The sequence below is a fragment of the Schistocerca gregaria genome, chromosome 5, assembly GCF_023897955.1.
Source record: "Schistocerca gregaria isolate iqSchGreg1 chromosome 5, iqSchGreg1.2, whole genome shotgun sequence".
NCBI lineage: Eukaryota > Metazoa > Arthropoda > Insecta > Orthoptera > Acrididae > Schistocerca > Schistocerca gregaria.
In genome coordinates this window covers 575,002,336-575,019,675 of record NC_064924.1, presented here as the reverse complement: position 1 = coordinate 575,019,675, position 17,340 = coordinate 575,002,336, and the positions used below count along the sequence as shown (strand labels likewise).

General features: G+C 46.3%; 17 non-coding genes across 17 annotated transcripts; all 17 read right to left on the bottom strand.

Annotated features, from left to right (window-relative positions):
- Positions 1-2,035: 2,035 nt before the first annotated feature.
- Trnan-guu (transfer RNA asparagine (anticodon GUU)) lies at positions 2,036-2,109 on the bottom strand. The gene has a single exon. It is a non-coding gene; the product is annotated as a tRNA-Asn (tRNA).
- A 332-nt stretch (positions 2,110-2,441) lies between these two features.
- Trnat-cgu (transfer RNA threonine (anticodon CGU)) lies at positions 2,442-2,513 on the bottom strand. Its single transcript has one exon. It is a non-coding gene; the product is annotated as a tRNA-Thr (tRNA).
- A 239-nt stretch (positions 2,514-2,752) lies between these two features.
- On the bottom strand, positions 2,753-2,824 carry Trnat-cgu (transfer RNA threonine (anticodon CGU)). The gene has a single exon. It is a non-coding gene; the product is annotated as a tRNA-Thr (tRNA).
- Positions 2,825-3,822: 998 nt separating this feature from the next.
- Positions 3,823-3,896, bottom strand: Trnan-guu (transfer RNA asparagine (anticodon GUU)). The gene has a single exon. It is a non-coding gene; the product is annotated as a tRNA-Asn (tRNA).
- A 6,346-nt stretch (positions 3,897-10,242) lies between these two features.
- On the bottom strand, positions 10,243-10,316 carry Trnan-guu (transfer RNA asparagine (anticodon GUU)). Its single transcript has one exon. It is a non-coding gene; the product is annotated as a tRNA-Asn (tRNA).
- A 318-nt stretch (positions 10,317-10,634) lies between these two features.
- Trnat-cgu (transfer RNA threonine (anticodon CGU)) lies at positions 10,635-10,706 on the bottom strand. The gene has a single exon. It is a non-coding gene; the product is annotated as a tRNA-Thr (tRNA).
- Positions 10,707-11,395: 689 nt separating this feature from the next.
- Positions 11,396-11,469, bottom strand: Trnan-guu (transfer RNA asparagine (anticodon GUU)). Its single transcript has one exon. It is a non-coding gene; the product is annotated as a tRNA-Asn (tRNA).
- Positions 11,470-11,787: 318 nt separating this feature from the next.
- On the bottom strand, positions 11,788-11,859 carry Trnat-cgu (transfer RNA threonine (anticodon CGU)). The gene has a single exon. It is a non-coding gene; the product is annotated as a tRNA-Thr (tRNA).
- Positions 11,860-12,548: 689 nt separating this feature from the next.
- Trnan-guu (transfer RNA asparagine (anticodon GUU)) lies at positions 12,549-12,622 on the bottom strand. The gene has a single exon. It is a non-coding gene; the product is annotated as a tRNA-Asn (tRNA).
- Positions 12,623-12,940: 318 nt separating this feature from the next.
- Trnat-cgu (transfer RNA threonine (anticodon CGU)) lies at positions 12,941-13,012 on the bottom strand. The gene has a single exon. It is a non-coding gene; the product is annotated as a tRNA-Thr (tRNA).
- A 689-nt stretch (positions 13,013-13,701) lies between these two features.
- Trnan-guu (transfer RNA asparagine (anticodon GUU)) lies at positions 13,702-13,775 on the bottom strand. The gene has a single exon. It is a non-coding gene; the product is annotated as a tRNA-Asn (tRNA).
- Positions 13,776-14,093: 318 nt separating this feature from the next.
- Positions 14,094-14,165, bottom strand: Trnat-cgu (transfer RNA threonine (anticodon CGU)). Its single transcript has one exon. It is a non-coding gene; the product is annotated as a tRNA-Thr (tRNA).
- A 689-nt stretch (positions 14,166-14,854) lies between these two features.
- On the bottom strand, positions 14,855-14,928 carry Trnan-guu (transfer RNA asparagine (anticodon GUU)). The gene has a single exon. It is a non-coding gene; the product is annotated as a tRNA-Asn (tRNA).
- A 318-nt stretch (positions 14,929-15,246) lies between these two features.
- Positions 15,247-15,318, bottom strand: Trnat-cgu (transfer RNA threonine (anticodon CGU)). Its single transcript has one exon. It is a non-coding gene; the product is annotated as a tRNA-Thr (tRNA).
- A 689-nt stretch (positions 15,319-16,007) lies between these two features.
- Trnan-guu (transfer RNA asparagine (anticodon GUU)) lies at positions 16,008-16,081 on the bottom strand. The gene has a single exon. It is a non-coding gene; the product is annotated as a tRNA-Asn (tRNA).
- Positions 16,082-16,399: 318 nt separating this feature from the next.
- Trnat-cgu (transfer RNA threonine (anticodon CGU)) lies at positions 16,400-16,471 on the bottom strand. Its single transcript has one exon. It is a non-coding gene; the product is annotated as a tRNA-Thr (tRNA).
- Positions 16,472-17,160: 689 nt separating this feature from the next.
- Positions 17,161-17,234, bottom strand: Trnan-guu (transfer RNA asparagine (anticodon GUU)). The gene has a single exon. It is a non-coding gene; the product is annotated as a tRNA-Asn (tRNA).
- Between the last annotated feature and the right edge of the window lie 106 nt (positions 17,235-17,340).

Here is a 17,340-nt window from a genome sequence, read left to right as displayed (position 1 = left end):
CAACCTCTCCCTCTGAAATCAGTAAAATAATAAACTCACTGAAAAGTAAAAGCTCTTACGGAATTGATGGCATTTCCAGCAAAGTACTTAAAGCTTGTTCCCCACAGATAAGTAGGATTCTCAGCCACGTATGTAATAGCTCTTTGGAGCAGGGTGTTTTCCCTGATAGACTGAAATATGCCATTGTAAAACCATTGCATAAAAAGGGGGATACGTCGGATGTCAACAACTACCGCCCAATCTCTCTTCTGACAGCTCTATCAAAAATTTTTGAGAAAGTAATGTATTCAAGAGTAGCCTCCCATATTTGTAAAAATAAAGTACTAACAAAATGTCAGTTTGGTTTTCAGAAAGGCTTTTCAACAGAAAATGCTATATATGCTTTCACTGATCAAATATTAAATGCTCTGAATAACCGAACATCACCCATTGGTATTTTTTGTGATCTCTCAAAGGCCTTTGATTGTGTAAATCATGGAATTCTTTTAGATAAGCTAAATCATTATGGTTTGAGTGGGGCAGTGCACAAATGGTTTAATTCATACTTAACTGGAAGAATGCAGAAAGTTGAAATAAGTGGTTCGTGTAATGTTAAAACAACAGCTGATTCCTCAAACTGGGGTGCTATCAAGCACGGGGTCCCACAGGGTTCGGTCTTAGGTCCTTTACTGCTCTCGATATACATTAATGACTTACCATTCCACATTGATGAAGATGCAAAGTTAGTTTTTTTTGCTGATGATGCAAGTATAGTAATAACATCCAAAAACCAAGAACTAAGTGATGTAATTGTAAATGATGTTTTTCACAAAATTATTAAGTGGTTCTCAGCAAACGGACTCTCTTTAAATATTGATAAAACACAGTACATACAGTTCCGTACAGTAAATGGCACAACTCCAGTAATAAATATAGAATTTGAACAGAAGTCTGTAGCTAAGGCAGAATTTTCAAAATTTTTAGGTGTGTCCATTGATGAGAGGTTAAACTGGAAGCAACACATTGATGGTCTGCTGAAACGTCTGAGTTCAGCTACGTATGCTATTAGGGTTATTGCAAATTTTGGTGATAAGAATCTCAGTAAATTAGCTTGCTATGCCTACTTTCATTCACTGCTTTCGTATGGCATCATATTCTGGGGTAATTCATCATTGAGTAGAAAAGTATTCATTGCACAAAAACGTGTAATCAGAATAATTGCTGGAGCCCACCCACGGTCATCCTGCAGACATCTATTTAAGGATATAGGGATCCTCACAGTAACCTCACAGTATATATATTCCCTTATGAAATTTGTTGATAATAATCTAACCCAATTCAAAAGTAATAGCAGTGTGCATACCTATAACAACAGGAGAAAGGATGATCTTCACTATGCAGGGTTAAATCTGACTTTGGCACAGAAAGGGGTAAATTATGCTGCCACAAAAGTCTTTGGGCACCTACCAAACAGCATCAAAAGCCTGACAGATAGCCAACTAACATTTAAAAATAAATTAAAAGAATTTCTAGATGACATCTCCTTCTACTCATTGGCTGAATTTTTAGATATAAACTAAGTAAAAAAAAAAAACTTAATCATTAGTGTCATGCAATATTTTGTGTAATGTAATTTCTTGTACAGACATCTTTTATTAACCTGACACGTTCCACATCATTACGAAGTGTCGTATTCATGATCTATGGAACAAGTATTAATCTAATCTAATCTAATCTAATCTAAGAGACACAAAATACAAATCGACATCGGGAGACGGGATCTGTCATATGGTACTCGCGACGTATACGCTGAAATTGTATGTAAATAATACGTCTTTTGTAGAGGGCGTCATTCTACTGCAATGTCACACATGGTGAATAAATAGGAAAACAGTAGAACCTCTGTGTGGGGCCATGTTTTTACCTACAGTGCCACCTGCCTGAATGTGTATAAGCATCTGTGGCATCACTCCTTCGCAGCCAAATTGCCACACTAGCTGTGTATCTCTAACAAAGTTGAAGTATGTCCTCACCTGGGTGACGGTTAAAACGATTTCGCCCCCAGGTGGGCTCGAACCACCAACCTTTCGGTTAACAGCCGAACGCGCTAGCCAATTGCGCCACGGAGGCCGTGACTTTTGCTAACTTTGCTCTGTATAATAACCAAATTCGTACACCATCAGCAGGAATCACGCAGAATGCTAGCATCTGCTTATGCCTCTTCACATGGATAACGTGTATGTACACTGTAGCGAGGCTCATAAACGAATGACATCGCCAAGCATGACATTATACTACAAAATGCATACAATCCACTGTTCTGCCAATGCATTCAGAAAACCTCCTAGGCCAGTAGAATACTTGTCATAGGTTGTAGAACATCCGTTACTTTCAGTGTACTGCTATGTGTTAGATGCTGCTCGAGGTAGCTCCGCTCGATGCAGGAAGGTTAAAAAAATTGAAGCCTTCTGTGAGATTCGAACTCACGACCCCTGGTTTACGAGACCAGTGCTCTACCACTGAGCTAAGAAGGCGACACCTTTGTATTTGCCAGCTATCCCCGAATTCTCCCTTCATCATACTGAATCTTGCAGCCCTCATTATACTACAAAATACATACAATCCACTGTTCTGCAAATGCATTCAGAAAAAATCCTAGGCCAGTAGAATACTTGTCATAGGTTGTAGAACATCCGTTACTTTCAGTGTACTGGTATGTGTTAGATGCTGCTCGAGGTAGCTCCGCTCGATGCAGGAAGGTTAAAAAAATGAATGCTTTCTGTGAGATTCGAACTCACGACCCCTGGTTTACGAGATCAGTGCTCTACCACTGAGCTAAGAAGGCGGCAGCTTTGCATTTGCGAGCTATCCCCGAATTCTCACTTCATCATACTGAATCTTGCAGCCCTCATTATACTACAAAATACATACAATCCACTGTTCTGCAAATGCATTCAGAAAAAATCCTAGGCCAGTAGAATACTTGTCATAGGTTGTAGAACATCCGTTACATTCAGTGTACTGCCATGTTTTAGATGCTGCCCGAGGTAGCTCCGCTCGTTGCAGGAAGGTTAAAAAATGGATGCTTTCTGTGAGGTACGAACTCACGACCCCTGGTTTACGAGACCAGTGCTTTACCCTTAGCTAAGAAGGAGGCAGCTTTGCATTTGTAAGCTATCCCCGAATTCCCACTTCATCATACTGAATCTTGCAGCCCTCGACCACATAACGGACTTGGCGCACAGCCGCTGTTGGGGGTGTCCACATTGCCGTTTTCCAAATCTCTCGACTGTTTCGCCCTTACGATCGACGACGACCGTCTGGCCACCAAAAGTTTGCGGACTGCAAGATCTTGACCTAGTGCACAGCTTGTGGGATAGCGTGGCTCGACTGCGAAATGCGCCTTTCGGCTCCTCTCTCTGTCTACAGTTTGCTGTTGTCCACCGTAGCAATGACGTTGTCCATGGGGCTTCATGTAAGGCGACTGCACGTCGCTCAGCCAACAGCGGCCTACTGCAGACCGACACTTAAGAGACACAAAATACAAATCGACATCGGGAGACGGGATCTGTCATATGGTACTCGCGACGTATACGCTGAAATTGTATGTAAATAATACGTCTTTTGTAGAGGGCGTCGCTCTACTGCAATCTCACACATGGTGAATAAATAGGAAAGCAGTAGAACCTCTATGTGGGGCCATGTTTTTACCTACAGTGCCACCTGCCTGAATATGTATAAGCATCTGTGGCATCACTCCTTCGCAGCCAAATTGCCACACTAGCTGTGTATCTCTAACAAAGTTGACGTATGTCCTCACCTGGATGACGGTTGAAACGATTTCGCCCCCGGGTGGGCGCGAACCACCAACCTTTTAGTTAACAGCCGAACGCGCTAGCCAATTGCGCCACGGAGGCCGTGACTTTGGCTCATTTTGCTCTGTATAATAACCAAATTCGTACACCTTCAGCAAGAATCACGCAGAATGCTAGCATCTGCTTATACCTCTTCACATGGATAGCGTGCATGTACACTGTAGCGAGGCTCATAAACGAATGACATCGCCAAGCATGACATTATACTACAAAATGCATACAAGCCACTGTTCTGCCAATGCATTCAGAAAACCTCCTAGGCCAGTAGAATACTTGTCATAGGTTGTATAACATCCGTTACATTCAGTGTACTGCCATGTGTTAGATGCTGCTCGAGGTAGCTCCGCTAGATGCAGGAAGGTTAAAAAAATGGATGCCTTCTGTGAGGTTCGAACTCACGACCCCTGGTTTACGAGACCAGTGCTCTACCATTTTTTTTTTATCATGAAGTTAGCTCAGTATGCCCCTATACCGGTTCCATTAATGATTCAGGCGCAGGAGCGATCAATAGAAATTGAAACTTAACCAACTCCCTCTTTTTCGAAAACAATAGTAAGCATATTCGCAAAGTCCCTCTTAAGGTGTGGGAAAGACTTTTGCGTCCAGTACTCATGAAGCATGTAACCAGTAAACGAAATAAAATCGGTAATACCATGATCATAAACCACTGCAAAAATGTAACGGCTAAGAAGCCACATAACGGTGTTGTTCTTGGTCCGGGGATAAAAAACCGTGTCCGGCCAGCAGAGAATATCAGTCTTAAATGCCGATTCGGAGCTCCTGGTGAGTAAAGCCAATTGTCGGCGCAGCCAGTGCCACATGCGATGACGGTCAGCGCAGGTAAATCGGTGTTGGAGTGTATCAACACAACCACACGTTTGACAAAGCGGAGAGACACATAAACCTATACGATGAAGGCGTTCGTTCGTAGGAATCAGCTGATTAACTACCTTATACCATAGGGAGGCAACAGTCGCTGAATGAACGGGTAAGCTAATATTCGTCCATATGTTACGCCAATTAAATCTGGGATAATGCAAAACAATCGAGTTCGAAGAAGAAGACCGGCGCCATTTGTCAAGCAGGGTTAGCGTAGTAAGAACAGGACGACGTTGTAAGTGGAGATCTAGGTAACTAATCTCAATGTAGAAGTCCCGAACATGCCGTAGCTTCGCATTTAGAGGCCCAACGTTAATAGGCGGTGACAAGCTCACAGGACGAACGACATGGAATAATCGCGAAGTAACAGTCGGGGACTCAGATAATAAAAGATGGAGGGTTCGCTTAACATAAAGGGCAGCAGCCTTGACACGGACATCGGTAAACGACAAGCCGCCCTCAAGACGCGGCTTCGTAAGAACATCACAACGTAATTTAAAAATATGCCCCCGCCAAATATATCTGTTAATAAGCTGGACCATTTTTGCACCCTGCATTCGGGGAAGCGGAAACAACTGAGCAACGTAATATACTTTACATAAAACATAAGTGTCTAATACACGCTTTTTTTGCAGTAGCGGTATCGAACGCCATGAGTGTTCTAATAAAACACCTTGCAGCTTGGAAATGGCCACTTGCCAATTTTTTGCAGGCATCCGAAGAGGACAACGTTCAAGATAGATACCTAAATGTGTATGGTGTTCAACAGCTGTAACCCACGGAACAACCACACGTTCAAAGCCCCGCAAATTCAGGAGCTTGCTTTTACGGGGATTGATACGAGAACCTGAGGCCGCAGAAAATTTATCGAGTTCCATTTTCAAGTGCGGCACTTCTGCGGTGGAACGAAGCAAAACAACCAAATCATCAGCATAAGCTGTTGCCGTCTGAGTAACCCCAGAGATCGTAAGACCACGAAGTGTCGAGTTGAGACGTGTGAGGAGTGGTTGAAGGGAGAGAGCATAAAGGGTCATGGATAAAGGACTGCCTTGCGGGAAGCCACGTTGAATATCAATGACCTTTGTTAACTGGCCATTAATGTCAATCTTAGCAGAAATGCCAGTCGTCATATTCTTAAGTACCAGCAACGCCTGTTCATTAAAACAGAGCCGGCGCAGCAGAAGCTCTAAAAACGAATGGGACACACGATCAAAGGCCTTACTAAAATCAACAAATAAAAGCGCACAGGAAATATTGGTGACAGCAACAATCGACACGACATCACGATACCCCGCCAGAGACGTCAATATGGAGCGCCCTGGAAAGCAGCTTTGACAAGGAGGTATCACAGGTGTAAGCAAGAGGGATAGACGTGCATTAACAGCCCTAGCGGCCGTCTTATAGTCAAAATTTAAAAGGGTTAAAGGACGAAAGTCACTAGGTGTCTTCAAACCAGCAGATTTAGGTATCAGGACAACCGTACCTCTCTTGAAATCGGCTGGAATTGTGCCACCATTCAAGATTTCATTCACAATATCAGTAAAAACAGGCCCTATAATAGGCCAAAAGCGAACAAAAAACTCCTTAGGTAGGCCATCAGGACCAGGAGATTTGTGAGATGCTGAACAAGCAATGAAAGCTGAAATTTCGTCTGCAGTAAAAGGAGCTAAAAATTTCGCATTATGGTCCTCTGTTAAAACTGATGGGATAGCAGTTAAAATCTCGTCAACATCAATCGGATCAGAATCAGCAGCAGTATATAACGTCTCATAGTAGCAGGTAAGTTCATGGGTTATTTGATTCTGTAAGGTAAGCCGGCGACCATCAGCTGCCATAAGGTCGTCAATCAATACACGTCGACGGTTCTTGTGGTGACGAAACAGGTGGTACATAGAAGTCATTTCATGTGCTAACGTGGACGGTGGTTTAGATTTAATCTTCAATCCTTCCATCTGAAGCCGCTTAATACTAAGAAGCTTGGCCTTAATTTTCCGAATCTCAGAAAGGTGGGCACATGTCATTGTAGAATTATCATAAAGTTTGCGAAGCACCGAATAGTAATACTCAAAAGTCCGTTTCAGATCTCGCGCTCTATTATAACTGTAGGACATTAAAGTGCGACCTAGTTTTGGCTTCACACAGTGGATCCACCAGTGAAGCTTAGACGGATAGTATCGCAGAGAACGTAAACAAATGTCCCACGCCGTCTGTATTAGAGGTTCGATGTCAGGGTCATCGAGCAAGGAGACATTTAATTTCCACAGCGGCCTATAAAGTTTAAGACGTTGACGCTCCAAATTAATTATAACAGCAAGGGCACAATGATCCGTAAAACTGGCTGGAATAACGTCTACATCTAAAACAGAAACACTAAGGGGATCAGAAATATACAATCGGTCAAGTGGACTACTTGAGGTGGCAGTAAAAAATGTAAATTTAACTAAAATGGGGTGTTTAACCTCCCACGCATCGCGTAGTCGTAATTGACGTACAAGAGAATGTAGCTCGAAACAATAATTAAAATGAGGGGATTGGTCTTTAGCTTGTAACACACAATTAAAATCGCCCCCCAATATCAAGGTCGCAGGATTTTTTCGTAAAAGGTAAATCAGATCCTCTTTATAAAAACGAGACCTTTCCTGCCGCTTGCTAGAACCAGAGGGGGCGTAAATGTTAACCAAGGTCGTGTCAAATAACCGACAACCAATGCCCCGTCCCGAGTCTAAAAGCTCAATTTCGGTAACGGGGATACCGTCACGAATTAGGAAAGCAGTACCTGCAGAAAACTCAGGTGCAAAATTTATAATAGTGCGAAAACCAGGAACAAACAGGTGTGCAACGGAGACTTCCTGCAGGAAAACAATATCAGCTGCAGAGTCATAAATAAACTGCTGCAGAGACGCTAACTTCAGAGCAGATTGAATGCCATTTATATTTAAGGTAATAAACGTGTACGCCTGCAACATCAACCAAAAAATGGGAAATGAACCCAAATTACACCACACTAGAAGCAACTACATCCATATCATCAACATCAGACATGGCAGAGGGTGATTTTCCAGAATCAACGGAATCAGAGTCGTCCTTCGCATGCTTATGTTTCTTCCGCACCGCGTGGAGATTGGGGGGCACTTTCACCCGACGACGTATCTGATGCACACCAGATTCAAGAGCAGGCGGAGTGGTGGGTTCGAGATCAGGCACGTCAACCAAAGCGTCCGAAGGATTAGCAGGGCGAGAGGAGTCAGGAGGAGGAGCCATCAAGGGGAAAACTGCATCAGAAACATCGGCACCGGTTTCAGAATGTGTAGGTATTGGAAGTGTAGGAGGTGGTAAGATAGGTTTGGAGTCTGCTGATGCGGAGCGCGCAGTTCTAGGAGCGGTTTTCCGACAAACAGCCGTCTCCACCGAAGTGTCGTCAACATGTTGTGATGCCTGTGGCTGTGGGGATGTCAACAATGTCAACAACACCTCGACCGAATGTTGTGGCTCTTGCGCCGACGGCATGGCAGCAAGTTTGACGTCATCAGGCAAAGCAGGAGCCACAGCGGGAACAGGATCCGAAACAGGCATGGGAGATTCTGGAATTCTCTCATCAGATTCGCAAACCGGCTGCGAAACAGCAGCTTCGTCATCAGTGCTACCGGTATCACTAGCACGACGGCGTTTGTTGTTGGTAACAGACGGAATCGGTATAGGAGCAGCCGATACGTCTGGGCGAGTGGGTAGCGGAGGAAAACCTGCATCAGGGGAGGGTGACACCTGTTGTGAAGAAGCTACTGCAGGAGGCAGAGAGGAAAAGGTGGAGGAAGCTGCTGGCACAAGATCGGCAACCGTTAATTTGCGGCGCTGTGCTAGGCCATTTTTAAGCACAAATACCCGCTTAGGGCAATTAGCTCGAACATGACCATGTTCATTACATAGGAAACATGTACCAAGCTGCCCCTCATAAGTAAGATGTACACGATAACCACATACAACCAGATGGGACGGTATATTAGACTTAATATGCATTTCAACTGATCTGACACCATTATAACATTGCAGCTTATGTTGTGCAGACCAACGTTCATTTCGAATTGACCGAACAGTACCATAACCAAGCAAAGCTTCCTTAAGATAGCTGTTGTCAACTTCAGGGGGTAAATTATAAACCCGAACTGTGGTATACGTAATTTCAGCATTTGAGACAGTAACACTGCTAACAGAACCATCCCTATGACGGAACGACACTTGCTCACCATGTTTAAGTAATATCTTATCCAGCAAAACCGGGATCAACAATTTCACAAAAAAGCAGTATAATTCTGTATCAAAATACGCCGTATGTACCTGGTCCGATGTAATGCCAATCGAGTCCACAATCCATTCGTGAATTTCCAACGATGTCGGTTGGCCATTCCTGGTAGCCTTGTTAAACTGAAAACTGAGAGTACACTTCCGCGGAAACAACCGGGAAGCCATAACACTTAATTAATGCGGCAAAAGCCGACCACTGAGCTAAGAAGGCGGCAGCTTTGCATTTGCGAGCTATCCCCGAATTCTCACTTCATCATACTGAATCTTGCAGCCCTCATTATACTACAAAATACATACAATCCACTGTTCTGCCAATGCATTCAGAAAAAATCCTAGGCCAGTAGAATACTTGTCATAGGTTGTAGAACATCCGTTACTTTCAGTGTACTGCTATGTGTTAGATGCTGCTCGAGGTAGCTCCGCTGGATGCAGGAAGGTTAAAAAAATGGATGCTCTCTGTGAGGTACGAACTCACAGCCCCTGGTTTACGGGAAAAGTGCTCTACCCTTAGCTAAGAAGGAGGCAGCTTTGCATTTGTAAGCTATCCCGGAATTCCCACTTCATCCCACTGAATCTTGCAGCCCTCGACCAGATAATTGATTTGGCCCAGTGCTGCCGCTGGGAGTGTCCACATTGCCGTTCTCCAAATCTCTCGAGTGTTTCGCCCTTACGATCGGCGACGACCGTCAGGCCACCAAAAGTTTGCGGTCTGCAATTTCTTGTCCTAGTGCACAGCTTGTGGGATAACGTGGCTCGACTGCGAAATGCGCCTTTCGGCTCCACTCTCTGGCTACAGTTTGCTGTTGTTCACAGTGGCACTGGCGTTGCCCATGGGGCTTCATGTAAGGCGACTGCACGTCGCTCGGCCAACAGCGGCCTACTGCAGACCGACACTTAAGAGACACAAAATACAAATCGACATCGAGAGACAGGCCCTGTCATATGGCACTCGCGACGTATACGCTGAAATTGAATGTAAATAAAACGTCTTTTGTAGTGGGCGTCGCTCCACTGCAGTGTCACACATGGTGAATAAATAGGAAAACAGTAGAACGTCTGTGTAGGGCCATGTTTTTACCTACTGTGCCACCTGCCTGAATGTGTATAAGCATCTGTGGCATCACTCCTTTGCAGCCAAATTGCAACACTAGCTGTGTATCTCTAACAAAGTTGATGTATGTCCTCACCTCGGTGACGGATAAAACAATTTCGCCCCCGGGTGGGCTCGAACCACCAATCTTTCGGATAACAGCCGAACACGCTAGCAGATTGCGCCACGGAGGCGTCGACTTTGGCTTACTTGTGCAATCTATATCAACGCAATTCGTAAACATTCTGCAGGAATCTCGCAGAATGGTAGCATCTGCTTATGCCTCTTCACATGGATAACGTGCATGCACACTGTCGCGACGCTCATAAACGAATGACATTATACTACAAAATGCATACAAACCACTGTTCTGCCTATGCATTCAGAAAACCTCCTAGGCCAGTAGAATACTTGTCATAGGTTGTAGAACATCCCTTTCATTCAGTGTACTGCCATGTGATAGATATTGCACGAGGTAGCTCCGCACGTTGCAGGAAAGTTAAAAAGATGGATGCCTTCTGTGAGGTTCGAACTCACGACTCATGGTTTACGAGACCAGTGGTCTACCACTGAGCTAAGAAGGCGGCAGCTTTGAAAACGCGAGCTGTCCCCGAATTCTCACTTCATCACACTGAATCTTGCAGCCCTCGACCAGATAATTGATTAGGCGCACTGCTGCTGCTGGGAGTGTCCACATTGCCGTTCTCCAAATCTGTCGACTGTTTCGCCCTTACGATCGGCGACGACCGTCAGGCCACCAAAAGTTTGCGGTCTGCAATTTCTTGTCCTAGTGCACAGCTTGTGGGATAACGTGGCTCGACTGCGAAATGCGCCTATCGGCTCCACTCTCTGGCTACAGTTTGCTGTTGTTCACAGTGGCACTGGCGTTGCCCATGGGGCTTCATGTAAGGCGACTGCACGTCGCTCGGCCAACAGCGGCCTACTGCAGACCGACACTTAAGAGACACAAAATACAAATCGACATCGAGAGACAGGCCCTGTCATATGGCACTCGCGACGCATACGCTGAAATTGAATGTAAATAAAACGTCTTTTGTAGTGGGCGTCGCTCCACTGCAGTGTCACACATGGTGAATAAATAGGAAAACAGTAGAACGTCTGTGTAGGGCCATGTTTTTACCTACTGTGCCACCTGCCTGAATGTGTATAAGCGTCTGTGGCATCACTCCTTCGCAGCCAAATTGCCACACTAGCTGCGTATCTCTAACAAAGTTGACGTATGTCCTCACCTCGGTGACGGATAAAACGATTTCGCCCCCGGGTGGGCTCGATCCACCAACCTTTCGGTTAACAGCCGAACGCGCTAGCCGATTGCGTCACGGAGGCGTCGACTTTGGCTCACTTGTGCTCTCTATATCAACGCAATTCGTACACATTCTGCAGGAATCTCGCAGAATGGTAGCATCTGCTTATGCCTCTTCACATGGATAACGTGCATGCACACTGTAGCGACGCTCATAAACGAATGACATTATACTACAAAATGCATACAAACCACTGTTCTGCCTATGCATTCAGAAAACCTCCTAGGCCAGTAGAATACTTGTCATAGGTTGTAGAACATCCCTTTCATTCAGTGTACTGCCATGTGATAGATATAGCTCGAGGTAGCTCCGCACGTTGCAGGAAAGTTAAAAAAATGGATGCCTTCTGTGAGGTTCGAACTCACGACTCCTGGTTTACGAGACCAGTGCTCTACCACTGAGCTAAGAAGGCGGCAGCCTTGAATTTGCGAGCTATCCCCGAATTCTCACTTCATCACACTGAATCTTGCAGCCCTCGACCAGATAATTGATTTGGCCCAGTGCTGCTGCTGGGAGTGTCCACATTGCCGTTCTCCAAATCTCTCGACTGTTTCGCCCTTACGATCGGCGACGACCGTCAGGCCACCAAAAGTTTGCGGTCTGCAATTTCTTGTCCTAGTGCACAGCTTGTGGGATAACGTGGCTCGACTGCGAAATGCGCCTTTCGGCTCCACTCTCTGGCTACAGTTTGCTGTTGTTCACAGTGGCACTGGCGTTGCCCATGGGGCTTCATGTAAGGCGACTGCACGTCGCTCGGCCAACAGCGGCCTACTGCAGACCGACACTTAAGAGACACAAAATACAAATCGACATCGAGAGACAGGCCCTGTCATATGGCACTCGCGACGTATACGCTGAAATTGAATGTAAATAAAACGTCACTTATAGTGGGCGTCGCTCCACTGCAGTGTCACACATGGTGAATAAATAGGAAAGCAGTAGAACGTCTGTGTAGGGCCACGTTTTTACCTACTGTGCCACCTGCCTGAATGTGTATAAGCATCTGTGGCATCACTCCTTCGCAGCCAAATTGCCACACTAGCTGTGTATCTCTAACAAAGTTGATGTATGTCCTCACCTCGGTGACGGATAAAACGATTTCGCCCCCGGGTGGGCTCGAACCACCAACCTTTCGGTTAACAGCCGAACGAGCTAGCCGATTGCGCCACGGAGGCGTCGACTTTGGCTCACTTGTGCAATCTATATCAACGCAATTCGTACACATTCTGCAGGAATCTCGCAGAATGGTAGAATCTGCTTATGCCTCTTCACATGGATAACGTGCATGCACACTGTAGCGACGCTCATAAACGAATGACATTATACTACAAAATGCATACAAACCACTGTTCTGCCTATGCATTCAGAAAACCTCCTAGGCCAGTAGAATACTTGTCATAGGTTGTAGAACATCCCTTTCATTCAGTGTACTGCCATGTGATAGATATTGCTCGAGGTAGCTCCGCACGTTGCAGGAAAGATAAAAAAATGGATGCCTTCTGTGAGGTTCGATCTCACGACTCCTGGTTTACGAGACCAGTGGTCTACCACTGAGCTAAGAAGGCGGCAGCCTTGAATTTGCGAGCTATCCCCGAATTCTCACTTCATCACACTGAATCTTGCAGCCCTCGACCAGATAATTGATTTGGCCCAGTGCTGCTGCTGGGAGTATCCACATTGCCGTTCTCCAAATCTGTCGACTGTTTCGCCCTTACGATCGGCGACGACCGTCAGGCCACCAAAAGTTTGCGGTCTGCAATTTCTTGTCCTAGTGCACAGCTTGTGGGATAACGTGGCTCGACTGCGAAATGCGCCTTTCGGCTCCACTCTCTGGCTACAGTTTGCTGTTGTTCACAGTGGCACTGGCGTTGCCCATGGGGCTTCATGTAAGGCGACTGCACGTCGCTCGGCCAACAGCGGCCTACTGCAGACCGACACTTAAGAGACACAAAATACAAATCGACATCGAGAGACAGGCCCTGTCATATGGCACTCGCGACGTATACGCTGAAATTGAATGTAAATAAAACGTCTTTTGTAGTGGGCGTCGCTCCACTGCAGTGTCACACATGGTGAATAAATAGGAAAACAGTAGAACGTCTGTGTAGGGCCATGTTTTTACCTACTGTGCCACCTGCCTGAATGTGTATAAGCGTCTGTGGCATCACTCCTTCGCAGCCAAATTGCCACACTAGCTGCGTATCTCTAACAAAGTTGACGTATGTCCTCACCTCGGTGACGGATAAAACGATTTCGCCCCCGGGTGGGCTCGATCCACCAACCTTTCGGTTAACAGCCGAACGCGCTAGCCGATTGCGTCACGGAGGCGTCGACTTTGGCTCACTTGTGCTCTCTATATCAACGCAATTCGTACACATTCTGCAGGAATCTCGCAGAATGGTAGCATCTGCTTATGCCTCTTCACATGGATAACGTGCATGCACACTGTAGCGACGCTCATAAACGAATGACATTATACTACAAAATGCATACAAACCACTGTTCTGCCTATGCATTCAGAAAACCTCCTAGGCCAGTAGAATACTTGTCATAGGTTGTAGAACATCCCTTTCATTCAGTGTACTGCCATGTGATAGATATTGCTCGAGGTAGCTCCGCACGTTGCAGGAAAGATAAAAAAATGGATGCCTTCTGTGAGGTTCGATCTCACGACTCCTGGTTTACGAGACCAGTGGTCTACCACTGAGCTAAGAAGGCGGCAGCCTTGAATTTGCGAGCTATCCCCGAATTCTCACTTCATCACACTGAATCTTGCAGCCCTCGACCAGATAATTGATTTGGCCCAGTGCTGCTGCTGGGAGTATCCACATTGCCGTTCTCCAAATCTGTCGACTGTTTCGCCCTTACGATCGGCGACGACCGTCAGGCCACCAAAAGTTTGCGGTCTGCAATTTCTTGTCCTAGTGCACAGCTTGTGGGATAACGTGGCTCGACTGCGAAATGCGCCTTTCGGCTCCACTCTCTGGCTACAGTTTGCTGTTGTTCACAGTGGCACTGGCGTTGCCCATGGGGCTTCATGTAAGGCGACTGCACGTCGCTCGGCCAACAGCGGCCTACTGCAGACCGACACTTAAGAGACACAAAATACAAATCGACATCGAGAGACAGGCCCTGTCATATGGCACTCGCGACGTATACGCTGAAATTGAATGTAAATAAAACGTCTTTTGTAGTGGGCGTCGCTCCACTGCAGTGTCACACATGGTGAATAAATAGGAAACCAGTAGAACGTCTGTGTAGGGCCATGTCTTTACCTACTGTGCCACCTGCCTGAATGTGTATAAGCATCTGTGGCATCACTCCTTCGCAGCCAAATTGCCACACTAGCTGTGTATCTCTAACAAAGTTGATGTATGTCCTCACCTCGGTGACGGATAAAACGATTTCGCCCCCGGGTGGGCTCGAACCACCAACCTTTCGGTTAACAGCCGAACGCGCTAGCCGATTGCGCCACAGAGGCGTCGTCTTTGGCTCACTAGTGCAATCTATATCAACTTAATTCGTACACATTCTGCAGGAATCTCGCAGAATGGTAGCATCTGCTTATGCCTCTTCACATGGATAACGTGCATGCACACTGTAGCGACGCTCATAAACGAATGACATTATACTACAAAATGCATACAAACCACTGTTCTGCATATGCATTCAGAAAACCTCCTAGGCCAGTAGAATACTTGTCATAGGTTGTAGAACATCCCTTTCATTCAGTGTACTGCCATGTGATAGATATTGCTCGAGGTAGCTCCGCACGTTGCAGGAAAGTTAAAAAAATGGATGCCTTCTGTGAGGTTCGAACTCACGACTCCTGGTTTACGAGACCAGTGCTCTACCACTGAGCTAAGAAGGCGGCAGCCTTGAATTTGCGAGCTATCCCCGAATTCTCACTTCATCACACTGAATCTTGCAGCCCTCGACCAGATAATTGATTTGGCCCAGTGCTGCTGCTGGGAGTGTCCACATTGCCGTTCTCCAAATCTCTCGACTGTTTCGCCCTTACGATCGGCGACGACCGTCAGGCCACCAAAAGTTTGCGGTCTGCAATTTCTTGTCCTAGTGCACAGCTTGTGGGATAACGTGGCTCGACTGCGAAATGCGCCTTTCGGCTCCACTCTCTGGCTACAGTTTGCTGTTGTTCACAGTGGCACTGGCGTTGCCCATGGGGCTTCATGTAAGGCGACTGCACGTCGCTCGGCCAACAGCGGCCTACTGCAGACCGACACTTAAGAGACACAAAATACAAATCGACATCGAGAGACAGGCCCTGTCATATGGCACTCGCGACGTATACGCTGAAATTGAATGTAAATAAAACGTCTTTTGTAGTGGGCGTCGCTCCACTGCAGTGTCACACATGGTGAATAAATAGGAAAACAGTAGAACGTCTGTGTAGGGCCATGTTTTTACCTACTGTGCCACCTGCCTGAATGTGTATAAGCGTCTGTGGCATCACTCCTTCGCAGCCAAATTGCCACACTAGCTGCGTATCTCTAACAAAGTTGATGTATGTCCTCACCTCGGTGACGGATAAAATGATTTCGCCCCCGGGTGGGCTCGAACCACCAACCTTTCGGTTAACAGCCGAACGCGCTAGCCGATTGCGCCACGGAGGCGTCGACTTTGGCTCACTTGTGCAATCTATATCAACGCAATTCGTACACATTCTGCAGGAATCTCGCAGAATGGTAGAATCTGCTTATGCCTCTTCACATGGATAACGTGCATGCACACTGTAGCGACGCTCATAAACGAATGACATTATACTACAAAATGCATACAAACCACTGTTCTGCCTATGCATTCAGAAAACCTCCTAGGCCAGTAGAATACTTGTCATAGGTTGTAGAACATCCCTTTCATTCAGTGTACTGCCATGTGATAGATATTGCTCGAGGTAGCTCCGCACGTTGCAGGAAAGATAAAAAAATGGATGCCTTCTGTGAGGTTCGATCTCACGACTCCTGGTTTACGAGACCAGTGGTCTACCACTGAGCTAAGAAGGCGGCAGCCTTGAATTTGCGAGCTATCCCCGAATTCTCACTTCATCACACTGAATCTTGCAGCCCTCGACCAGATAATTGATTTGGCCCAGTGCTGCTGCTGGGAGTATCCACATTGCCGTTCTCCAAATCTGTCGACTGTTTCGCCCTTACGATCGGCGACGACCGTCAGGCCACCAAAAGTTTGCGGTCTGCAATTTCTTGTCCTAGTGCACAGCTTGTGGGATAACGTGGCTCGACTGCGAAATGCGCCTTTCGGCTCCACTCTCTGGCTACAGTTTGCTGTTGTTCACAGTGGCACTGGCGTTGCCCATGGGGCTTCATGTAAGGCGACTGCACGTCGCTCGGCCAACAGCGGCCTACTGCAGACCGACACTTAAGAGACACAAAATACAAATCGACATCGAGAGACAGGCCCTGTCATATGGCACTCGCGACGTATACGCTGAAATTGAATGTAAATAAAACGTCTTTTGTAGTGGGCGTCGCTCCACTGCAGTGTCACACATGGTGAATAAATAGGAAACCAGTAGAACGTCTGTGTAGGGCCATGTCTTTACCTACTGTGCCACCTGCCTGAATGTGTATAAGCATCTGTGGCATCACTCCTTCGCAGCCAAATTGCCACACTAGCTGTGTATCTCTAACAAAGTTGATGTATGTCCTCACCTCGGTGACGGATAAAACGATTTCGCCCCCGGGTGGGCTCGAACCACCAACCTTTCGGTTAACAGCCGAACGCGCTAGCCGATTGCGCCACAGAGGCGTCGTCTTTGGCTCACTAGTGCAATCTATATCAACTTAATTCGTACACATTCTGCAGGAATCTCGCAGAATGGTAGCATCTGCTTATGCCTCTTCACATGGATAAC